Source organism: Notolepis coatsorum, assembly GCF_963971535.1.
Source record: "Notolepis coatsorum genome assembly, chromosome: 1".
In the NCBI taxonomy this organism is placed as follows: Eukaryota; Metazoa; Chordata; class Actinopteri; order Aulopiformes; family Paralepididae; genus Notolepis; species Notolepis coatsorum.
Genome location: NC_140165.1, coordinates 282,666,117 through 282,689,357, shown reverse-complemented (window position 1 = coordinate 282,689,357; position 23,241 = coordinate 282,666,117). Strand labels below are relative to the sequence as shown.

The following is a 23,241-nucleotide window of genomic DNA, read 5'->3' as shown; positions in this document are numbered from 1 at the left end:
TCGGGAGATGATCTTCTCTCCGTCACAATTGAAATTGTATTTCTTGGTCGCACAAAAGCTTTTTTTTTTTTTTTTTATATATATACCGTAATTCCTCTAATAGTAACCCCGGCTTGTATTTGTTTCAACTGTAGCGGGTACCAGGCTTGTATTAGGAGGAGGCCTGTATAAGAGCGAGGCCTATATTTCAAATGTTCAAACGGATCATAATGAATAAATCAACATTTTGTGTCAGTTTGAACCCAGTAAAATGTACTGGGTTCATTTATTGAAACCAAGTACTGTATGAAATAGTAAACAGTGCAATTACAGGTGGTCACTGGTCATTTCAACGTTTTCAAAGTGAAATCAAGTAACTAGCTCAGTATGCAGCTCAGTATGCAGCTCAGTATATTAGTAACCCGGCTTGTATTAGGAGGTCGGCTTATAATTGCTTAGCTCAAGAGCGCACCCGGCCATTAATAGAGACCCGGTTTGTATTTGAGACCCGTTACTATTAGAGGAATTACGGTACACACATCCACGACCCACTCAAAATGGCCCTGCGACCCACTTTTGGGTCGCGACCCACCAGTTGAGAAACACTGTATTAGGCGACAACACTGAAGTGTAGTTATTTTTTAACGACAAATAAAAAACCGTATAACTACCTTTATTTCAACAAAAAATTCTTAAACAATAATGTTAGTGGTAGAAGGGAACTCATTTTGTGCAAAAATGGAAGCTTTTCAATTTCCATGCGGCAGAATTGTTACAATAGCCGATAATCCATTTTCCCAATGATGAATCCCTATACGGGTGGAACAACCAGTGATGTCAGACTACACCTCCCTATATGAGTAGGAATAGTGATATCTTTTATTTTCTTTCTTTCCTTTTTTTTCTTGTTTCATCTGTATTTCATTGTATACTTGTATGCCGTGACAAATAAAACTCTTGACTTGACTTGACTTGAATTGCTTGTTTCTTTGTATATTGTATAAATTATTATTTTGTGTAAATTAGGTTGTACGCCGACCATCAAGTGTTACATGTTTAGTTCAGGAATAGGGGGCAGCTAATTATAAGATTTGTTCTTCTTCCTGCTCCTTTTTGCCCATGGAGGAACTGGATTTATGTGTTTGTATGAGAACTGTATGATTTATATTACTTCCATATGGCAAATAAAACTCTGAATCTGAATCTGAAAAGGTAGAGTACTGCATACGCTCCTCTGCATTGAAAGTGAAATGAATGCAGCCGTGCTGCTAGACTTGGCTGCTTTGGGTGAGAACGTCCCATAAGCCCCTGAGTCCAGCTGGGTGGATGAGGAGACTTCCAGTGAAGAAGGACCAGTCTCCATGCTACTGTAGCAGTGTGACACTTTTTGTTATCTGTTGAGTTTTGTTCCAGAGAGATTCTCATTATTTTCTCCTCTTATGCCAAAATACTTATCATAGGATCTGGCTATATTTCCATTTCCAAGAAAAGATTGAACTCCAGTAAAGTGGACACATTAGGACACTGCCAAATGAGTGTGTTAGAGATGCTGGACTGCATTTGTCACATGAGAGATCTACATTTGGGAACATTTTAGAGTTTCCTGTGATCGTTTTTAACCTGATGAAGACAGTGTTGATGAACATAACTGTATATGCACACATTGCGTTGTTTTCTACTTCAGTAGAAATCCAATATGGGCTAAAAACCCTTCGTTTTCTGCCCCTTGCCTGAGTCACACATGTAATTTTTCATGGAGTTGTTTTTACCCATTTTGAATTATGGATAGCAAGAGTCAGAGAAAAAAATACCTAACAGAGTGAACACAGTTGGCTATTAAGGTCTGAGGCTTCCCTGCTATGAAGTGATGCATGTTTAAAAGGATGAAATGATTCTACCAACGTAAAATATGATTTAACGAATGTCTCTGTCGCACAGCGTGAACACGGCATGACACACCACTCGAGAGAGCGGAAGAGAGACTTTCCATGTTCTTTATTAAAACATCAACTAAAGAAATGCCCAGTGGAGACAAACCCCTCCCGGCATCTTCACAAAACCCACCTTCGCTCACTCACACACGTTCACACAAACACATGCTCACACACACACACAAAGATTTGCACAAGCTTCAACTTGTGCAGAACAGAGCTGTACGTACAGTACATTGTATGGCTCTTGGAGTTCCATGTAGAGCAAGTGTGCATAGTAGGGCTGTCTTAAATAATTCGAAGCTTCGATCGATGGGCATGGGATTAGAATATGAAAATAAAATTCGAATATATTAAAAAATATATATATAAATAAAAAAGTATATATATATATATATTTTTTTTTGTGTGCAAAATCAACTCTGTTAATTACACACAAGCAATGCTGTTTGTTATTTAAGATGAGGTCGGACTCGGCACTGACAGATTTGTGTTCATTGTGCTGCTTTTATAAAGCCTCAAATGACGGCTTACAATATTTCATGAAAGCAAAGTGTTTAGTTTGTCTAAGATTTAAAAAGGTTTAAACTTTACAGCACTGGCAAAGTTGAACAAAGTGCTGTACAAGTCCCACAACATAAAATTTTATTTTTTTAAATAAAATAAAAATAAAAATATTTATTTCAATTTATTATTTTTTATCTTGAAGCTTCGAATAAAAATCGAATCTCAGCCCCGAAGCTTCGAATTCCAATTTTTTTTCGAAGGTCAGCCCTAGTGCATAGCATTTTTTGGTTAAAAGTTGGGGATAGATTTTCATGTAATCTTGTTTTCTTTCAGAAAATGTGTGTTCTTACTAGACCTAAAAGTTTGTTTTCCAAAATTGTACATTACATTACATTTACATTTTGTCATTTAGCTGATGCTTTTATCCAAAGCGACTTACAAGTACTGTACGACAAGTCATCAGGAAGGGCACAACTCTATCAGCCGAGTAACAATGTTCAAGTGTTGAGTGCTACAGTGTAGGTTAGTATATTAGGACGCGTCTATGCTTTTACCAACGCATTCGTGTTTCCTGGTTCCCGTTTTGCGCTCTGATTGGCCAGGTTATGTGACATGTGCGCCAATCGTGGGATGACAAGTTCTGTGCCTATTTCCGGGTCGAACAGCCTGCAAACTACCTAACGCCTAGTTTATCACTGGTTAAGCTTAGGCGACTCTTTCGCAGTTGGTTAAGGTTAGAGTTTTGGAATCAGGGCAGGCGTTCTATCGCCATGCTCTAAGACAAACTCTAACCATAACCAACTTCGAAAGAGCGCCTAAGCTTAACCAGTGTAGAAACTTGCGGTCCCACAATTGGGCGTACATGTCACATGACCTGGCCAATCAGAGATGCGGAAACACGAACGCGTTGGTAAAAGCAATCAGGCATATTAGGACAAGTGCATGACAGTATGGTTGGTAGTTAGTTATTTTTTTTATTTTTATGAAAGACATGAGTTAGTACACTCCTATGCAGGCTACTATGGGGCATGTTGTGGTGCCTTCACCCAGGACCTGTGCTATGATGAAAATGGTTTTGTACAGAGCTTCTCTGAAGTGGAACATGTTGCTTGGCCATATCATCAATGCCAGTTTGAATTTCCTCTTTACAAAATGTTTTTTGTATGTTTGATAAAAAAGTTTATAAGAAAAATTTCTTATGCAATGTTTCTGTTGTTGTTTTTATTATTTTATCAGGGTGTAATTGTATTGATTTATTTTAGGTGGGAGGGATTGGGGTTGTATGGGTGGGTTTTGCTTTAGTGTCGGTAGGTGCTTGTGGGTCTGGGATTTATTGTTAGCTTTGTGTTATGCATGTTGTAAGTGGACCCCAGGAAGACTAGCTGTCACCAATGTGGCAGCTAATGGGGATCAATAAACAATAAACTCTCACACACACAAAGCCCCAACTATTAAGAATCAAATGCATAGTCAAAACCATCCTCCCCCCAAATTGCATTCCCCAGTCCCCAGACATCCTTAACTTATTGGCTGCCAGCTATTAGCCTTATCCTGTGGTAGTATTGCCACGCTGTAAACGATGGGAGTTAGTCACCTTGTTTGTAGAGCTAAATCTATATTCTATATTATAGCCATGGATACAATACTAGTCATTTGACATTGAGTTTCTTCCGGTCAAGATGCAAAAAAGAGATAATTTTATACCGTGGTGAATATAAGTATGGTTTTAGAGCGGTCTAGGGTAATTCATGAAATGTTTAGTTTGGCAGTATACGTCGCATTGTAGACGTTGCCGCTTCTTGCTTGAACCCGCTATTGTTCCGGAATCAAATTTACATCATAGGTATTATGTTCCATCATGAACACATGAAAGGGGGGGGGGGGGGGTCGTTTCTGATTATTTGATTGTCAGTAACGGCATTCGTATTCAACACTAAAAACGCTTATCAGCCCGATCGGTACAAAAGCCTTGCAGGATCAAGCTAAAATGTACGTCAAATCGTCCTTACCTGCGACCGGGAGTATTCCAAAAACAATATTCCAATTTCTCGATCGCCATCTGGTAAATCCAATGTTAAATTGCTCGACGGCATAATCCACCATAACATATGGATCGGGCATATTTGACAGGCTTCAATGTAACCGGCAGAACCGTTCGTCTTGCCCGACAAGGAAAATGTTTACCCGAAACCCTTGGCCATCCCACAGCCCAGGATACAATGTTAGAAAGGGTGCTCGATACCGCCGTCTAGCGTGATGCGGCCGGTATTGCACCTAGGCATTCTCAATGCGATTCCCAATGTTAACCCAGAGTCAGTGGGCCTGTAATGAATAGAAATATCGAATAAAAGAAATAACGATCAAATAACAAGTATACTCGTTGTTGGCGTTCAACGATTATACTCGTTATTGGCAGTGAATGAGTTATATGCCGTATTAGCTATCGCGTTCCGCTCTGAGCCGTATGAGATATTCCATATTCTATGATACCTATTGTATCCCCTTACGAACAAAAGTTACATGCACCCCACCTGTATGGGGCTCCGCCCCCATGGTGGCACCGCCCATATAGTAGTGACGATAGTCACCACACACCCTTCCTCTATTTTCGTCCCAGCGTACTCGGATGCGTGCACCATACGATAAACTAGTAGGATGAAAAGATTAAAGAAGATTCGTAATATTGAGGGCTTACCGGAGGATTGTGTTTCCCTGGATTCTCCGGAGCTTGTTTCGACAACACAGACCTGTGCTGGTGGTTCCTCGGCTGACGGCGACGGACCGGGGGGCAGCGTACAAGGTTTGGCTAACGGGTCGGCTTGTACAAAGGTGAGGTCTGTGTCAGTAGGCATCGATGTCGGTGTTAGTCGTGCTGTGGGGTATGTTTCAGCACCGGGGCCGGGACGGCTTGGCGATCGTTCCACTGTCGTGGGCGATGTCTTGGCGATCCTGGAACATGCTGTTAACACTAATGCTACTACTGTTTTTTCTGCTAACACTGATGTTGACGCTGGAATGTCTAGTAATCCCCGCCGCGGGGTTCCGCTCTTCCCTCCTCTTACCAGCTTCATTGATGAAGGTCAGTCGGTGGTGGATGTGGGGGGGTTTGCTGAGCTTTATTTACCTTTTTTACGGGTGAAGGGGCTGACAACGGGGTGCAGGCCGGGGGTACCTTGGCTAAGCAGTCAGGTAGCTTTTTTCCTGTGCCCAGGCGGGGATGAACGGTGTTCCGCCCGGCCGATGCTTGATAGCATGTCGGCTCGGAGGGTGGCAGTATGGACGGATGAATGGTATACTGCTGCAGGATGGCATTTAGCGGCGGCCAGTGTTGTGGCTCAGCTGGCTACGTTCCTATCCAAGATGGCGTCGGGTTGTGGGTCTTTGGGTCAGACCGACATTGTAAACATGCTTCATGTTTGTGGTGTTATAGAGATCTTGACTCAGTCGCAAGCTATAACTGCGGGGAGGATTCGGATGCTATCAACTTTAGTTGTTAGGCATGTTTGGTTGGAGCAGTCTCCTCTTGGGGAAGAGGATAGGTTTTCTCTCCTCATGACTCCTTTTTCCACAGATAGTCTTTTTGGGCGTTCTGTGGAGGCGCAGGCGGTTTTTGATCGGGGTCCTACACCGTCTCACGCTGTGCAGCCAGAGGTGGGGGCACGGTCTCGTCAACGACTGTGGCGAGACCCTCGACAGGCGGCCATTTTTCCCCCGCCAGTGGTGCCCTGGTTGGAGTGTCAACGGGGTATCGCGAGGCCGACAGCCTTGGCGGCCGAGGGATCGGCCATTTTGGGTGATTTCGGGTTTGGTATACCAACCCGTCGTCATTTTGCCGCGAGCAGCCCGCTCCCCGTTTCTGTTGCCCTCAGAAGCGGGGCTCTGAGCGTTCTCCTTTGGCTGCGGGCCGCGAACCTTCTTTGAAGCGTATGCGGCCCCATTCTTTGCTTCTCATGGAGACAGGGGCTGACACCCAGTTGATGGCTGAACCTGGGTCTGTCCGTGAGAATGTTCCGTCGTCGCGTGGTTCCTACACCGCAGGTTGTGGGTGGGTGGAACCTGGTGTTTCAGCTGCCACTAGCTCCAGTGGTCAGCAGGGGGACTCGGTGCCTCTTCTGTTGAATGCTCAGCAGGGGTTACCCCGGCCTCGCCCTCGCCAGGCGGGGTGTCGCGCTGTTGCCTCCCACTCCCGTCAAACCGGCAGTGGTCTGCAAAGAAGAGGCGGGCGTGATGTAAGTGGTAGCAATATCACTGCAGGGCTTCGGCGTGTGGGAGCCCATGGGGTCCTCATGCCTTGCGTGTCTAGCTGCAGAACGACTCCTCGGCTTACGCTGGTGGGGTGTTCAGGGGGCGAGTATGTGTCCACAAGTTTGGTAACAGCTCCTCCCATATCAAACCGGCCCTTTCTGTCGGGGTCCTCCCTTGGGTGTTTTGCACGACGGGGGGGACCGGGCCAACTATCTACGGTTCCTTGCGGCCCAGCGTCAGTTGACGGCGGGTGCGCTGTGGGATTATGTTCACATATGGCGACAGGAATGCCGTCTGGATCGGTGGTTGCAGAGAACGTTAGAGGCGGGGCTGGTTTTGCAGTTCACACAGCCCCATCCTCCGTTCTCAGGTTTGGTACCGACCCTATTGTCAGGGTCGGACGCGGTGACAGCCCTGGCCGACGAGATCCACTCTCTGTTGGCGAAGCAGGCCGTCGTTGTGGTCCCGAGCGAGGACGCAATGTCGGGCGTCTACTCCCGTTATTTTCTGGTGCCCAAGAAAACAGGGGGGGTCAGACCTATACTGGATCTGTCCGCGTTCAATCGGTTGATTGTAGCGAGACCGTTCAGGATGTTGACCGTCAGACTCCTTCTGCTTGCTGTCAGGAGGGGGGACTGGTTCACCTCCATAGACCTGAAGGACGCGTATTTTCACGTTCCTATTTTCCCTCCTCACAGGAAGTTCCTACGGTTCCTTTTTCAGGGCGTAGCGTACGAGTACCACAGAATGCCGTTCGGGTATTCTCTGGCTCCCCGCACATTCACCAAGTGCGTGGCGGCTGCATTGGGGCCTTTACGTCGTCGGGGGATACGAGTTCTGTTCTATCTCGACGACATGCTACTCCTCAGTCGTTCGGAGGAGGTTGCCAGGTCTCATACCAGGCTGGTGGTGGAATTCCTCACCAGCCTGGGTTTTGCTGTGAATTGGGAGAAGAGTACCCCTCTTCCCAGTCAACAGGTGGAGTACTTGGGCTTGACCTTGAGGTCAAGGCCCATGATTGCAACCCTCTCGGTGCAGCGTCGGGGGTCTCTCCGTCGCGCGCTCGGGGGTTTCCGTCCGGGAGGGACGGTTACGACGCTGCAGGTGATGCGTCTGCTGGGCCTTATGTCGGCTGCTCACGTGGTGGTTCCTCTTGGCCTCCTCTTTATGAGGAGGATACAGAGGTGGTTTGTCTCTTTGAGACTGGATCCAGTGAGGGACAGGAGGAAACGGTTGGCGGTTCCTTTGTCGATATGGGGGGACCTCGTCCATTGGGGGAGGCTGGGTATCCTCTCCGTTGGGGTCCCCATGGGCGGCAGGAGCTCACACGTCACGGTCTTCACCGACGCCTCTCTCACGGGTTGGGGAGGGGTGCTTCGGTCTCATGCAGTGGGGGGCAGCTGGACGGGTCATGTTGATCCGGCTGTCCTGCATATCAATGTGTTGGAGTTGAAGGCGGTTCTTCTGGTCCTTCAACGGCTCCACCATTTTGTGGTGGGCAGGCACGTTTTGGTCAGGACGGACAATGTGACGGCGGCGGCGTATATCAACAGGCAGGGTGGGACTCGTTCCGCCCACCTGCTCCGGGCGGCGCGCGAACTGCTGCTATGGGCATCCCGCAGGCTCCGCAGTCTGACGGCGCTCCACGTTCCTGGTACGGAGAATGTGGGGGCGGATGTGATGTCTCGGGGCGGTCTTCCTCACGACGGGTGGGAACTCCGCTCCGACATAGTCAGGCAGATTTGGGATCGGTTCGGGGAGGCCTCGGTGGATCTGTTTGCGTGCCGACGTTCTCACAAGTGCCCCTTGTGGTTCTCGCTCAGTCGAGCGGATCGCCCCCCCTTGGGGGTAGATGCCTTCTCGACGTTTCCGTGGCCGCCCGGTCTTCTGTACGCCTTCCCTCCGGTACAGCTGTTGAGTCAGCTGTTGGAGCGGATACGGAGGGAGCGCAGGACGGTGATCCTGGTCGCGCCGGACCGGGGCATGGCGGTATGGTTCCCGGCCTTGATCCAGCTTCTGATCGCTCCTCCTTGGGTCATTCCGTGGTCGGAGACGGCCCTCTCTCAACACAACGGGGTGTTTGTCCGCCCTCCGGTGTTGGGTCAGCCCCTGATGGTGTGGCTGGTGGGGGGGTGAGTCTGGAGGGCATGGAGCCTTCTGTGGTTGATACCATTCGGCGTGCGTTTGCTCCCTCCACTGTCGCGGTTTACGCGGGCAGGTGGCGTGCGTTCAAAGAGTGGTGTAAGGGGGGGGGCTGGGACCTGTCCCCTGGATGCTGTTCTGAGTTATCTCCAGTCTCTCCTTGATGGGCTGTCGGCTTCGACAGTGAGGGTCTATGCGGCAGCTATATCCTCTTATCATGAGGGTTTTGAGGGGACTGTTTTGTTCAGCCACCCTCTTGTGAAGCGTTTCCTGCTTGGCGCTCGACGCGTTAAGCCGGTGCAACGCTCCTTGGCTCCGATTCTGGGATCTTCAGTTGGTCCTCGGTCGGTTGTCCTTGGCTCCGTTTGAGCCGCTCGAGCAGGCGTCTTTGGGCCGGCTTTCCTTCAAGACCGCGTTCCTACTGGCTGTCACTTCCGCTAAACGCGTAGGTGAGCTCTGTGCTCTCTCGGTGCGTCCAGAGTGCCTGTCTTTTCGTACCGATTGCGGTGCCACTCTGCGACCTAATCCTGCTTTCGTGCCTAAGAATATCCGGAGTTCTTTCCGCTCCCGGGATATTGTGGTTCAAGCTTTTCGTCCTCCTCCTCACGCTAGTGAGTTGGATGCGGGCCTTCACCTGTCATGTCCGGTCCGTGCTTTGGGGTTTTACCTCAGCCGTACTCAGGGCTTCAGGGTCACCGATCAGCTTTTTGTCTGTTACGGTGGGGCTCATGCTGGTAAAGCGCTGTCGACGCGGCGTCTGGCTTGTTGATTGTGCACGGGTATTGCCCTCTGCTACACGTTGGCTGGGCAGGATCCCCCTGGGGGCGTCAGGGCGCACTCCACTCGTGGGGTGGCTGCCTCTGCCGCCCTTCTGGGTGGGGCCTCGGTGGAGGACATTTGTGCTGCGGCTTCTTGGTCCTCCCCGGGCCCCTTTGTTAGGTTTTACCTCATGGACATGACCGGGGGTTCTGTCTCCCAGGCGGTTCTGGGGTCTGTGGCCTTGCCTGCTTCCCGTCCTTTGGTCGGGTAGCGGGAGTGTATGGGTATGGGCCACAGTGTGTTGAGTCACACGTGGTTCCGCCTGTACGGTGTGTTCAAGGGGTTCTAGTTTCCCTCTTGTTCGCATTCAGGTGGAGTTGACTGCGCCCCCTCTTCATTAGGGAGGGTGGGGTGACAGGGCTCCCCGCACCCCTTGATGTGGGCTTACGGGTCCTCAGGGGGTACATTTGTCGGGCTTCGCGTCCGCTCTTCCCCATATCTCATACGGCTCAGAGCGGAACGCGATAGCTAATACGGCATATAACGGTAGGTTATGTAGATAACCTAGTTATATTAGTATTGGCTGAGCGTTCCGCTCTGCGCGGCCCTGAGTTCCCTCTTGAGGAATCTTTTTCCTGGGACGGGTTTTTGGCGAGGAAGGGTGTGTGGTGACTATCGTCACTACTATATGGGCGGTGCCACCATGGGGGCGGAGCCCCATACAGGTGGGGTGCATGTAATTTTTGTTCGTAAGGGGATACAATAGGTATCATAGAATATGGAATATCTCATACGGCTCAGAGCGGAACGCTCAGCCAATACTAATATAACTAGGTTATCTACATAACCTACCGTTAAATGCATCAACATCATGTCTCAGAGAGAAGTACATGTACTCCAACCACAGAGATTATTTCCCTCAGTGTTGCCACTGGATCTGTAGGACCCCCTGATCTTATTCCTGCGGGTCAGCAGCCAAGTCGCCAACTTAACCTGACAGTGTAGAAACTTCAGTAGCACACAGCCTTCTTCTTACGTGACTAATACATACTGTAGGACCAAGGATGAAACTTCCCACACAGAAAATCTACCCCAACTTTACACACATGTTACAAAACATGGATGATTGTTTCAGACACTCCACAGAAAGGGCAACCATCATCACCTCTTAGAGAGACCGTCTGTCCCATTCACCTGGGGCTAGTAGTAACCTTATCCCCACAGAATCAACTTGAATGAAAGTGAAAGTGAAACCTCATACAGAGGACTGCTCCAGGGTGAGTTGAACTGTTTTGGGCCAGCTTAGTAATGTATGTTGAGATTTTTTATCCACTTTTTCTCCCATTTTCTATTTTTCTCCCATCCCAATTTTCGTATCATCCAATTCAACCCTCCCCTGTCTCGAACGCTGTTTCTTGCCTCCCACAAGCCGGCTGCAATGTGGACTAAGTCATACATAGCACGAGTCCCCTCCGATACTCGAGGTAACAGCAGTCGCATCTTTCCACCTGCGCGGCGCGATCTTTCAGCATCAGAGGTCTACGCTTTGGAGGGGCGCCGCCCCCATCGCTTCCTGATTCTACTGCACAGGCGCACCAACCAACCTGTAGGAGTCGCTGTCCACAACGCCCGATCCCCACCCATCAGTTTCCCACCCCCTAATACTGCCAATGTGTATTAGTACGGACGACCAGCTAAACTGAAAGCAATGTGGAGCGCTGGGCTCAAACAGGCGAACCCAGCGTCTCCAGTATTCGTGGTGAGCGCCTTGCCCACTGCACCACGTAGCCGCCCCGAATTCGGTACTTTTAAAGGTACTTACCAAAACACGTCGGTACTACCAAGTATCGATTCACGCGAGATACCGTAAAAAAAAATATATATTAATTTTTTCTTTTCATGTCAACGTTCACATGCACAATATACGTATCAGGGCCGACGTTCCACTCTACTGGTTAAAGTTGCTTACTCGTGAGTAGTACGTTCGTTGATAAAGAAAAATAAGGTCCACAGCCGCTCCGGTGTAAAACAAATATATCCAAATGGTTTATTTCTCTTCCACAGCGAAGTCTTTCTTTACAGAAGTGATCCTAAAGCTATTTTCCTAAATATTCACGTCACTACTACAAGGTAAGAAAACTGTATTTTCCCAGTCTCCAAAATCACCGCCGACTCGACACATGAAAATTCCTCCTCACCTGAAAGCCGTAAATCAACTTGCCGGCTCTTTCCACAGCAAAACGGTAGGCAAGGCACCGGGTCTAGAAATTCAGGCTTCAATCTATGTTGTTTAGTCTATCTGTTCAGTAGTGCTCAGCATTGTTTCAAGATGCACACTGACTCTTCTTCTTCTTTCTTCTTCTTTAGAATTTCCGGCAGTGTAGACGCATCGTGGCGTATTACTGCCCTCCGCAGTTCTTTTGATTGAGCTCTTCTTCTTCTTCTTCTTCTTTCTTCTTTCGAATTTCCCGCAGTGTATATGCACCATGGCGTATTACTGCCCTCCTCAGTTCTTATACTACGCTAGTAGTATGGTTTCCATAGTATGGTCTCTGGTAAATCAACTTTTTATTGTTTACACTCTTCTTCTTCTCATCTTCAAAACACATTATACTTCTACTTTCTTCTTCTTCTTCTTTTGAATATACATGGCGTATGGCTGGTAAAAAATCTGCCTGGCTGGTAGTTTTTAAAATCTACCAGCCAAATGGCTGGTAAGTCAAAAAGTTAAGTTTGTTCCCTGAGAGCAGAGCTACACAGCAGTGCGCCTATTTAGCGAGCCGAAATAAGTCTGTGGTTTTTTCTTCTTCTCACAATGGGTCAAATGCATCTAACATGCATTGCATCGTCGCCATTCCTTTATGCCCACATCGCCCGAAATGAACGTTATGTTAGCGTCAGGGCTGTACACTGCGATGATATCGTCGCGAATTGCCCCTTTAATTGGCCGTTGCGATTGGTAAATATTATCTGGGGGCGGGCTTGCGAGTAGTGCTTTCAAGCCTTGGATTCGCATTTCACTCCTAAATTATCCAAGGCGTGTGATGACGCGATGACGTCACTCACGCGAGCTGAGCAGTGAGCACTCAGCAGGTATGATCAGCGGGAACAATCGACTGAGCACTCACTCTGATAGACTGGCTGACTGATTTAGCTATGAAGAAAAGTAAAGTTAGTATTGCTTCGCGTTCGACCTCCTATAGTGAGCCGAACTGAACTGAACTCAGACACACGGAGAGCTGCGGCGTCTGCTCCTCCTCCAGCCCTCTCGCACCCGTGGCTGTTGTAAACACTGGGACCTCGGTGAGCCTGCCAGCCGGCTAGCTACTGATAGCTATCAACAAATGCTCCAGTAAGTCTAGTAGTGCATGATAGCTTGCGTTAGCTTACTGTTCAAAACGAAACGTCCCATTAAACTAAATAGTTCAGATAGCTCAGTCCGTCCTGATATCAATGTCTTATAACACTGAGTCGATGCGTATTCGAGCTGAGGGCACGCTGAATATAGTCAATAGGGACCAGCTGCAGCGCCGGAGAATCCTGGCCGTAGCTGGAGGCTACAGTATAGGGCCCAGCTGCAGCTCCGGAGAATCCTGGCCGTAGCTGGAGGCTACTCAGTACACACAGACAGTGGAGCTGGTTGCATATAGCGAGCATTTAGACTTGTTGCGTGGTGGCGATGTCTCGCAGATAATACAACTACAAGTATGATTATATAATATATATATTTTATTAAAAAAAAAATTATATAAAATAAATTTTTTTCTTTCTTTTTTTTAAATCAAAAACAATCGATATAAATAATGGTAAACTTGTTATTTAAAAATTTGCCCCTAAAAAATATTTTTTGCCCCTAAATTTCTCATTTAGGGGCAAGTGTGCCCCTAGTGAAAAAGCTTAGCGTACAGCCCTGGTTAGCGTAAGCTAACAAGCTAATCCTGATCAGCGGCAGAGCCATAGAGAACAGCAGACAGTGTGGACTGGGGAAAGGGAAATGGGGGGGGGGGGGGGGCACTCTCCCTTTCTCTGTGTGTGTGCGTGCGTTTGGAAAGACGATTAAGTCACTAGTCAGGACTCAGGAGAGGAGTATATTGTAGTAAACTGAGGATTACTGAGGATGCACAGATAATGTTGATATTCAAATATAAAAAGGTTTCGAGAGGAGTGGAAGTTTGAAGACAGACTAGACTACAATATGATGCGGGGGTGGTGGGTTGAAACAGTGTGTGTGTCCCCGACCCCACTTCTATGTTTCAATAGATTATTTGCATTTAAAACTATTAACGCTGACTCATTCCTTCAGTCCACTCAAAATTATGCTAATATTCCTTATGTTGTTTATGATATTAATTGAAAATAGCATATGAGAGTATTATATAGTAATAATAACACATGGCGATAAGCTATTTAAAATTTTTGGCTGGTAAAAAATCTGCCTGGCTGGTCGTTTTTAAAATCTACCAGCCAAATGGCTGGTAAGTCAAAAAGTTAATTTTGTTCCCTGCTTCTGATTGTTTACTCTTCTTCTTCTTCTCATCTTCAAAACACATTACTATCGTCTCTGTCTCCTTCTTCTCTGCTCCTCTTGTCTGTCTCCTTATTCTCTGCTCTTGTCATACAATATTGTCAACACCCACAAAAAACAATCACCCCTCAGGCTCCGAAGCAGACCCAAACACGGAACAAAAAACACCGGACAGCCCACAAGTGCGGCCTCCACCCACAGCCGACCGCTCCAAAACAGCACCCAACCAGAACAAAGCAAAAACCAATGAACAACAAAACATCTACAAAATGCAAACAAATGCACATCAAACGCCAAACAAAAACCACCCAGAGCACACCCGCCACCAGGCATGAGAAACAACAAGAAGCGACAGAGCCCCGGTGGGGAGATCAGGGGCCCCCCCGCCACCTCCCCCCACGTTCGGCCACATGCCCTCCGGCGACAAATATGCCGTGAACAGCCTCCACCCAACATCCACCACACGCCCATTCACATTCCACAGACACCCCGACACCCATCCATCTCCACCCCATTCCAGCTGAACACCACTCCAAAGCAATCAACTGCAAGCAAAAGCCACACCCGGCAAGCCACCACATGTCCCCCACCCCATGTCCACATCCACTTCAGAGCCCGAGAAAACCCGAGCCCCGATCTTGATCCACCTCCACCTCTCCAATCCCAATCACGCTCTCAACATGGCGTATTACTGCCCTCCGCAGTTCTTATGCTTCGCCCACACTTGAGAAAGTTTACACTCTTCTTCTTCTCATCTTCAAAACACATTACTATCGTCTGTCTCCTTCTTCTCTGCTCCTCTTGTCTGTCTCCTTCTTCTCTGCTCCTCTTGTCATACAATCACAATACAAACATCATCTCCTCTCTTGGAGGGCCCCCCCAAGAGGGGGAACCCTCCATCTCATCGCCACTTGTTCACACACCCAATCCACAATCTTCTTCTTCTTCTTATTTGAATTTCCGGCAGTGTAGACGCATCGTGGCGTATTACTGCCCTCCACAATTCTTGCTTCGCCCACACTTGAGAAAGTTTACACTCCTCTTCTTCTTCTTCTCATCTTCAAAACACATTTCTATCGTCTCTGTCTCCTTCTTCTCTGCTCCTCTTGTCATACAATCACAATACAAACATCATCTCCTCTCTTGGAGGGCCCCCCCAAGAGGGGGAACCCTCCATCTCATCTGAGAGAATTGTTGAATATATAGATACACAATGTTCTAGACTGTTTGGTTATGACATCATACTGTGACATCACAAATACTCTAGAATGTTCCATTATGACATCATACTGTGACATCACAAATGTTCTAGAATGTTTGACTATGGTGACATCACAAATGTTCTAGAAGGTTTTATTATGACAAATAATACGGTTCAATGACTATCTAAATCCAATCAATATTCCTAATGCCGTTTCAATGTAAGGTTATAAAAATAAACATATAAACATTCATATAATACAATAACCTAAATATATAGCTTTGGCTCCTCTACAATACGCTTACCTAGAATTTGACTTGATTCAACAACAAAGCAGTCGGGGCAATGGCAAGCCGAAAATGGTCGGAAGTGTAGTTATTTGAAGTTTGGATATTTTTTTCCACGACTGAGGTAGGTAGATTACATGTTTAGAGACTAAAGTACCGAAAAAGGGTACCGTTATCGATTCACAGGTACCGGTACAGTATCGGTTCAAATGTGAACGGTACCGATCCCTACTAGCAGTGGCTACGTCTCACTCACACAAACAAAGTGACTCAGTAGGGAGTTTTGAAGGGGCAACGTCGTTGTCCTTGGTGCTGAACTGGACAGTGGAGGAGAGGCAACAAGTGCCTCTTTATGGAATACCCTCCACCTGGAAGATGTAGTGAGTGTTGCGAGAGAGAAGCAAAGACACAAACGTTAAAGAGTGGAATTGAATTGAGAAGGAGTGAGACAGATAGAGAGTTATATAGAGAGAAGCAAGGATACAAAAGTTAAAGAGTGGAATATTTAATTGAGAGAGAACAAAAGTGAAAGAATGGAATTTTATTGAGAAAGCGAGAAAGAGAGTGTGACAGAGACAGAGAGAGAGAGAGAGAGAGAGAGAGAGAGAGAGAGAGAGAGAGAGAGAGAGAGAGAGAGAGAGAGAGAGAGAGAGAGAGAGAGAGAGATAGAGAGAGAGAGAGGGAGGGATAGGGAAAGAGATAGAGAGATAGAGAGATAGAGAGGGAGAGAGAGATAGAGATAGAAAGAGATATAGAGATAGAAAGATATAGAGATAGAAAGAGATATAGAGATAGAAAGAGATATAGAGATAGAAAGAGATAGAGATAGAGAGGGAGAGATAGAGAAAGAGAGACAGAAAAAGATGGATAGAGAGAGAGATTTCCACCCTTACTCACCAATCTGTATTGTCTATAGCTGCTGAGCCCATTGATCTGGGCTACATGATGAGCTCAAATGTCATTGTGTGTAGGGATGCCCCGATCACGTTTTTTGCCACCGATACCGATCACCGATCGTCGTGAGCCATATCGGCCGATACAGATCATTTTTGATTAAAATTAAATTAAAAACTATTTTATATATATTTTTTTTTTATAAAATATATATATTATATAATTAGACTTGTACTTGTATTATCTGCGAGACATCGCCACCAAGCAACTAGCTCCACTGTCTGTGTGTACTTTTTCCGGAGCTGCAGCTAGACCCTATACTCAAGTAGCCTGCAGCTACGGCCAGGATTCTCCGGAGCTGCAGCTAGACCCGATCATATTCAACAACATGCCCTCAGCTCGAATACGCATCGAATGAGTGTTATAAAACATTGATATCAGGAGCTATCTGTGGCTACTGCTGGCCGGCTATATAACGTTGATACAGCGCCAGCTAGCTGAGGTATCATACACGTCTCTACTATACTTGCTGGAGTGTTTGTTGATGTCAGGAGCTATCGGTAGCTGGCCGGCTAGATACCGTTCGGTTAGACAATGCCTCATCATGTATTGGACTGGAAGTGAATGGTTGACTGGGTCATTTTGTAACGGTAGCTAACGTTAGCTAAGGGAGACGCCGTCCTCCCGTCCCACTAGACTAGACTACTAGACCCGTTTACATGCGCGCGGGAGGGGCTGGAGGGAGGAGCAGACGCCGCACAGCTCCCGGTGTCTGAGACAGAACTCAGCGAGACGAGCGAGTGAGATCGGTTTTGACGATCGGCGAAAATAAAGCATTATCACCGATCGCATATTTATACTGATTATCGGCCGATAACGATCGGTGGCCGATCGATCAGGGCATCCCTATTGTGTGTGTGTGTTCCGAGTCCATGAAAAAACACTGATAAAAACAATAGAACATACATGCCATACACTAACAGCAGGCACACACACACACACAGAGAACATACAGAATTAGACCCCAACAGTCTATTTTAGAGGAAGTTGTTCATTATTCATAATGACATAAAGGCTCATCTTCCTCCTCTGAAGCACGGCATCGCTCCCCTACCCTTTCCTAAAAAACACATTTCACACACTCACACACGCACACGCACACACACACATCCCTCAAAACGTTCCATAAGACTTATGAATAACCCTGGGAGTAAAGCAGCTAGAGGTGCGCTCTCTTCCAAACTGCCATCTGTTCCATGCGAGCGTTCCTCTCAAACTGCTCCACAGGAGGCCCCCTCACCTGGCCATGTCTGAGCTCCCTGGAGCAGATCCACATGCTTGGAGGTCATGTGAGAAACCTTGTGTCTCTATGTTTTACATGCAAGTTTACGCTCCTTTATGGGTTGAAGAAGTTCCCTGTTCCTAAAAGGAACACACACAACATTATGGGAAATGGGACTTTACTGTCTTCTCCAGAGTCAGACAAGAAGATAGATACAAATTTCCTCTGTGTGTGTGTTCAGTAAAAATCTGTCCGGCTGCAAGCTAGCCTAGCTTAGCACAAATTAATGGAAGCAGATACGGACCACTAGCCTAGCTTAAAATCGGGGAGAGATGTTTTTGGCCAACAGCGAGGCTGGCTGGTCCATATCAGCTTCCATTCATTTGTGCTAAGCTAGGCTAGCCTGCAGCTGGATGTCCACTGTCTTCTACTGTTAGCCACCGAGCAGCTCCACTGGAGCAGTTGGGAGATAACTAAGTGCTTTGATTAAGGGCACCTTGACAGTAGCTTTTCAGAGGGAGGGGAGCGCGACATTTCTGAGGGAGGGGAGTGCCCAGATTTCCCAAGCCTGTCCCGGGATTTGAACCGGCGAACCTTTTGATCACAAGCCCAGTTTGTGTAACCTTTGCCCCAAATCTTGCCGTCTAGGCTACTTTCAAATCTCGTTGACCATCTGCCAGACTGAAGATATGGTGTTTTGCTTTCATGTATTAGCTTTTGGATAGATAGCTGGTCTATCAGAAGTGATATGCCAGGGTCATGTTACCTCTTGGCTGCTCCGGCCAAGAGGTTTAATCAGATTGTTTGTGCTTTGGTTTTGTGCCACTTGGATTACTGTTCTGTAGTGTGGGCTTCTGCTTCAAAACAGTTGCTAAATAGGTTACAAGTGGTACAAAATAAGGCAGCAAGACTCGTTCTTGGTTGTCATATAGGACTAGTGTTGTTCAAATGCATGAACGTCTTAGTTGGCGGAGTGTTGAGAAAAGACTTTCTGCCAACTTATTAATTTGTTTTCATAAAGTGATCACAACCCACAGTCCTAAATATATCACGGATAAAATAATTTACAGCTCAAATGTGCACATGCATTTTACCAGAGGGGCAAGTAGAGGGCAGATTATTCTACCCCATGCAAATACTAACAGTATGCAAAGAACAGTTTTATATAGGGCTATCAGGGCATGGAATTATCTTCCAAGTGACATACAGTACGTGACATAAGAGGTGTAGCAAGCTTCAAAAATTAATTAAAATCTTACATGTGAGCCAATATTGATAATGTTGAGTTATGCAATATGTTACCGTTGATGTATATATTTAGATATAATTTGTTTGTGTGTTAATGTTGTTGTGTTTCCTCGGTTGGTACGTCTTGCTATGTTGTGTTTCCTTGGTTGGTATGTCTTGCTATGTTTTAATTGTATTATGTTTTAATTGCAATGTATAAGTTTTAATGTTGTCTCGGACCCCAGGAAGACTAGTTGACATCTTGGCGTCAGCTAATGGCGATCCTTTGCTAATAAACAAATTATAAACATGGGGTCAGAGCACAGTAGCATGAAAGTTAGGATAAACAACCTTAATTTATTCACATTTTAAATCGTATTTGTATAAGAAGCACATTTATATTTATTGATAATACACTTAAATCTGTTTTATACCAAGGTAGACAAAAACTCAGTATGGAGTATAGTATATTTGTACAGAGTAGACTTGGCTATATCTTTTTGTTTATGGGGTGGATTTAGGATATAATCTGTATATTATACCAGGGAGGGCATACGTCTCACCTGTTCAGAAATCCAGTGCAGATCAGACAATTACATTTATATTTTTATCTATCTACTCTATTTTTCATGGTTATTCTTATATTGTATTTCTATTACCCTGCCTGTACCTCCCCTCCCCTCCCCTCCCCTCCCCCTCCCCTGTGCTGCTATGAATCCAGAACTTCCCCACAGGGATTAATACAGATCCATTTTAAGAGCAGGCTAAGCCGATTCAGCTTCCAGATACAGGTTGAATAAACAGAACAGGGTGCTAGCAGAATGCAATTGGCTTCATATCCAGTTTTCTCTATGACAACAGACCGCCCATTCGATATCTGCCAAGATCTACCTTGGGGCCAATTCACTTTTCCATTCATTAAAATGTTTAATGAATTAACAGAAAGTAAAGACAACCTGCAGGTTTATGACAGTCTCAATTCTCAACTATGTGGTCATAAGCTGGAGAGTAGAGCTGGTTTTCCTTAGTTTTGATGTTATTACGTTATGTGATGGCATAGTTTTCATTCTGATATGACATCTTTATCTTGTAATACAATTGTCATGGTCTTATTACATTCAAAATGCTCTATTTTCTTGTACTTAAAAAAAAAAGTACAATGTATACTGTATATGGTATAGCAAAAGAAAACATACCTTTGCAATATAGAAGGAACCCTGATACCTGAAACCATTGAATAAAAAAATAATAAACCCTGACTCTGACTAAAATACATGTATTACAATAAAAGGTTATGTTATAAAACATACACCCTGTGGTGTGTTACTGTTGACTAGATGTATTTCAAACGAAAATGAGAATGGTGATGCATGGCTTTAACCTGCACTGGGATTTTCTTTTCATGAAGATAGGCCCATTGCTTCTTTAGTAGGCTTGAAGGGGCACTTAAAACAATGCAAACATTTTGCACATAATCTCATGCACATCGAAAAACTCTAAACAGTTTTGCACACATTCATTTAGTTTGACAGTTGGGACATTGAATCCCTGTGTTGTGTTAATTACAGCTCCATGAAATGATAAAGTAGCAGTCCCTATAAGACAAGGTATTGCTATTTTTGTCTACACATAATTTCATGGAGCTTTAATTAACACAACACAAGGATCCAATGTCCCTGATGACATCCCTGGTGGCCATATTCAAACGTATTCACTCTCAATAACTGTTCAATTAAATGAATTGAAAAACTGTTTAAGAGTTTAGCATAGTTTATTTTCCGTGAAGTGCCCCTTTGAAGTCCCCATGAAATGGCTAGCAGAAGGCTATTTGATTCCACATAATGCGTTTCCTGTAAAAACAGGAATCTACTGTAGGGAGGGACTTGTCATGGATATTGACTGGCGTTTACAGTAACGTTACACAACATTCGTAAGTATTTAGCTAGCAAGCTGTGCTGTGAAAGTCATTCTAGAAAGCATTTAATTCGACGCAAAATTTGTATAAGGCTTCTTGTTTTTTTTCCAGGAAATGACAAACTCTAAATGAAGGCTTTAGAAAGAATACCTACAAAATGACTTTTTTGTCATTGTTGGGATAGATACTGGTGTATAAGTGACAATGAGTGGAAGACATACAGTATGTGATAAAAGAACATAAACATCTATTTTGATTTCATGGGACCTTTAAGCACCGGAGTGAAAGCTGGGCAGAAAACAAGCAAAACCTCCCAACAGCGAGGCGTGAAACAGTGCAGACGAGCCCTTCTGGACGAGACCACATACACTATGTCAACAGAAGGTGATGTGATACAACCCTGGGCACTGCCAAGTGGGAGGTCAGGGTGTGTGTGTGTGCACACTCTGACAGGTACACAAGTCAGAATAAACAAAGCAAATGAGATAAGGTGACACTGTGACAGAGGTCAAGAGAATACAAGTGCCTGTCCACCTATTTGGAGACAGGAGAATGACCACTGAACTACATGTATTATAGGATATGCATGAATGCATGATTTGTGCATTAAAATACATACAGTACTCAAGAACATACAGGAATCAGCAACCCTCATGATTTCCCCTAAGAGACACCTGTATAATAATAATAATAATAATAATAATAATAATAATAATAATAATAATAATAATAATAATAATAATAATAATAATAATAATAATAATAATAATAATAATAATAATAATAATGTATGCAATTTAACTGGTAGATACACAAAATGTATTTATTTATGTTAATTTAATTGTGTTTATTGGCTGTTGGTTTATATTATATCATCAGGGCTTCTCCTTCCAACTCAGTGTTACTAACCTCTTTCCAGTTTTATCGCCTCCTTGAGATAAAGACTGGTAAAGCACTACGATCGAAAGTGTGAATTTCCGGTGTATGTAATTCCCCTGGAAGCTGCCTCCGAACGGACCAAACTTTTCCCGAATCCTGTCGGCAAACAAGCTAGAACGTCCCGGTCATGTAGTAAATTCTTCAGGCAAAGCCATTGCAGTGGCTTAAACGAGGAAATATTGTGCACTTCACACGTTTCTATAATTGTTTTGTCGAAACCGGAAAGCCTGGAGCCGGTACTTCCTGTACTTCCGTTTTCACACTTTAGGAGGCATAGCTTTACCAGCCTACAGTGTTACTGTTGTAGTGCCGAGAGATGAGAGTCGGAGCGAATAGCATTTATTAAGCACAGAAATAAACCATTCTACTGCTACGTTGCTTGCAGTCGACTGACTGACTCTGAGAGAATTGCCGAATACATAATCATACACAAATGTTCTAGAACATTGGTCATGACACAGTGACATCACCCATGTTCTAGAACGTTCGACTATGACATCACCACAAATGTTCCAGAATGTTCGGCTATGACATCATCACAAATGTTCCAGAATGTTCGGGCGGTGGGTGAATTATGTACCATTACAATCACTACACTGTTGACTATTTACTTCCTTGTCTGACGTCACTTCAAATACGGCATCCAAGACACTCAAAAAGCAAAAGCGAGTCGAGTCGATTAGGTACCATGCAGTGAAAAGCGGCATAAGAGAATACTTCATAATGTTTCATGCAATTAAAAAGTAAATATATATTTAGTACACATGATTTATTTATTTTAAATAACAGTGACTTTTCCTTTTTGATAAGAAAGTCTAGTGCTGGTTGAGCATATGCATACTTTATGTTGATGGGCTTTGTCTATAATGTGGCCACAAAAATAGAAAGGTTTAATTATTTAGTTTGTTTGCACTAAGTTAAAACTTTGACAAATGTTGCCTATATTTTTCAGTCAGTTTGGTCTTTGTGTGCCAAACATTATTAAAGGTAAACCTTTTTTTTTACCGAATAAATGAGAAGCATGTTTAAATCAGCAATGCCTCCCCTCTCTCTCCTAGCTCTAACCGTCACTGTCAAAATAATGTGCCTGATGTCAAACTGCCTCATTCTTTTAGTTTTTGCATGACTACGTCCTTGAGAATAACTGAAAAGTTGGATTATTTTTAGGCTATATATCTTATGCTGATGTATGGTATTTTTGGAGTGTTTTTATTATTATTTTTAAACGTATACCGAACCGAACCGAAAACCGTGACACCAAAACTGTGATACGAACCGAAGTACCGTAGATTTTGTGAACCATTCCACCCCTAGTATCAGTATAAATCAGTATCAGTATCAGTATAAATCGCTGTTATTGTTTTGTTCTTGACTTATTGTTATGTTTCTTCTTGACTTGTTTAAAGAA

General features: G+C 45.0%; 1 protein-coding gene across 1 annotated transcript in view; it reads right to left on the bottom strand.

Annotated features, from left to right (window-relative positions):
• The window catches only part of acsl3a (acyl-CoA synthetase long chain family member 3a), a gene marked incomplete at its 3' end in the record, with an annotated part of 143,872 nt that overhangs the window by 74,300 nt on the left and 46,331 nt on the right, over window positions 1-23,241 (bottom strand). The window lies entirely within an intron of this gene.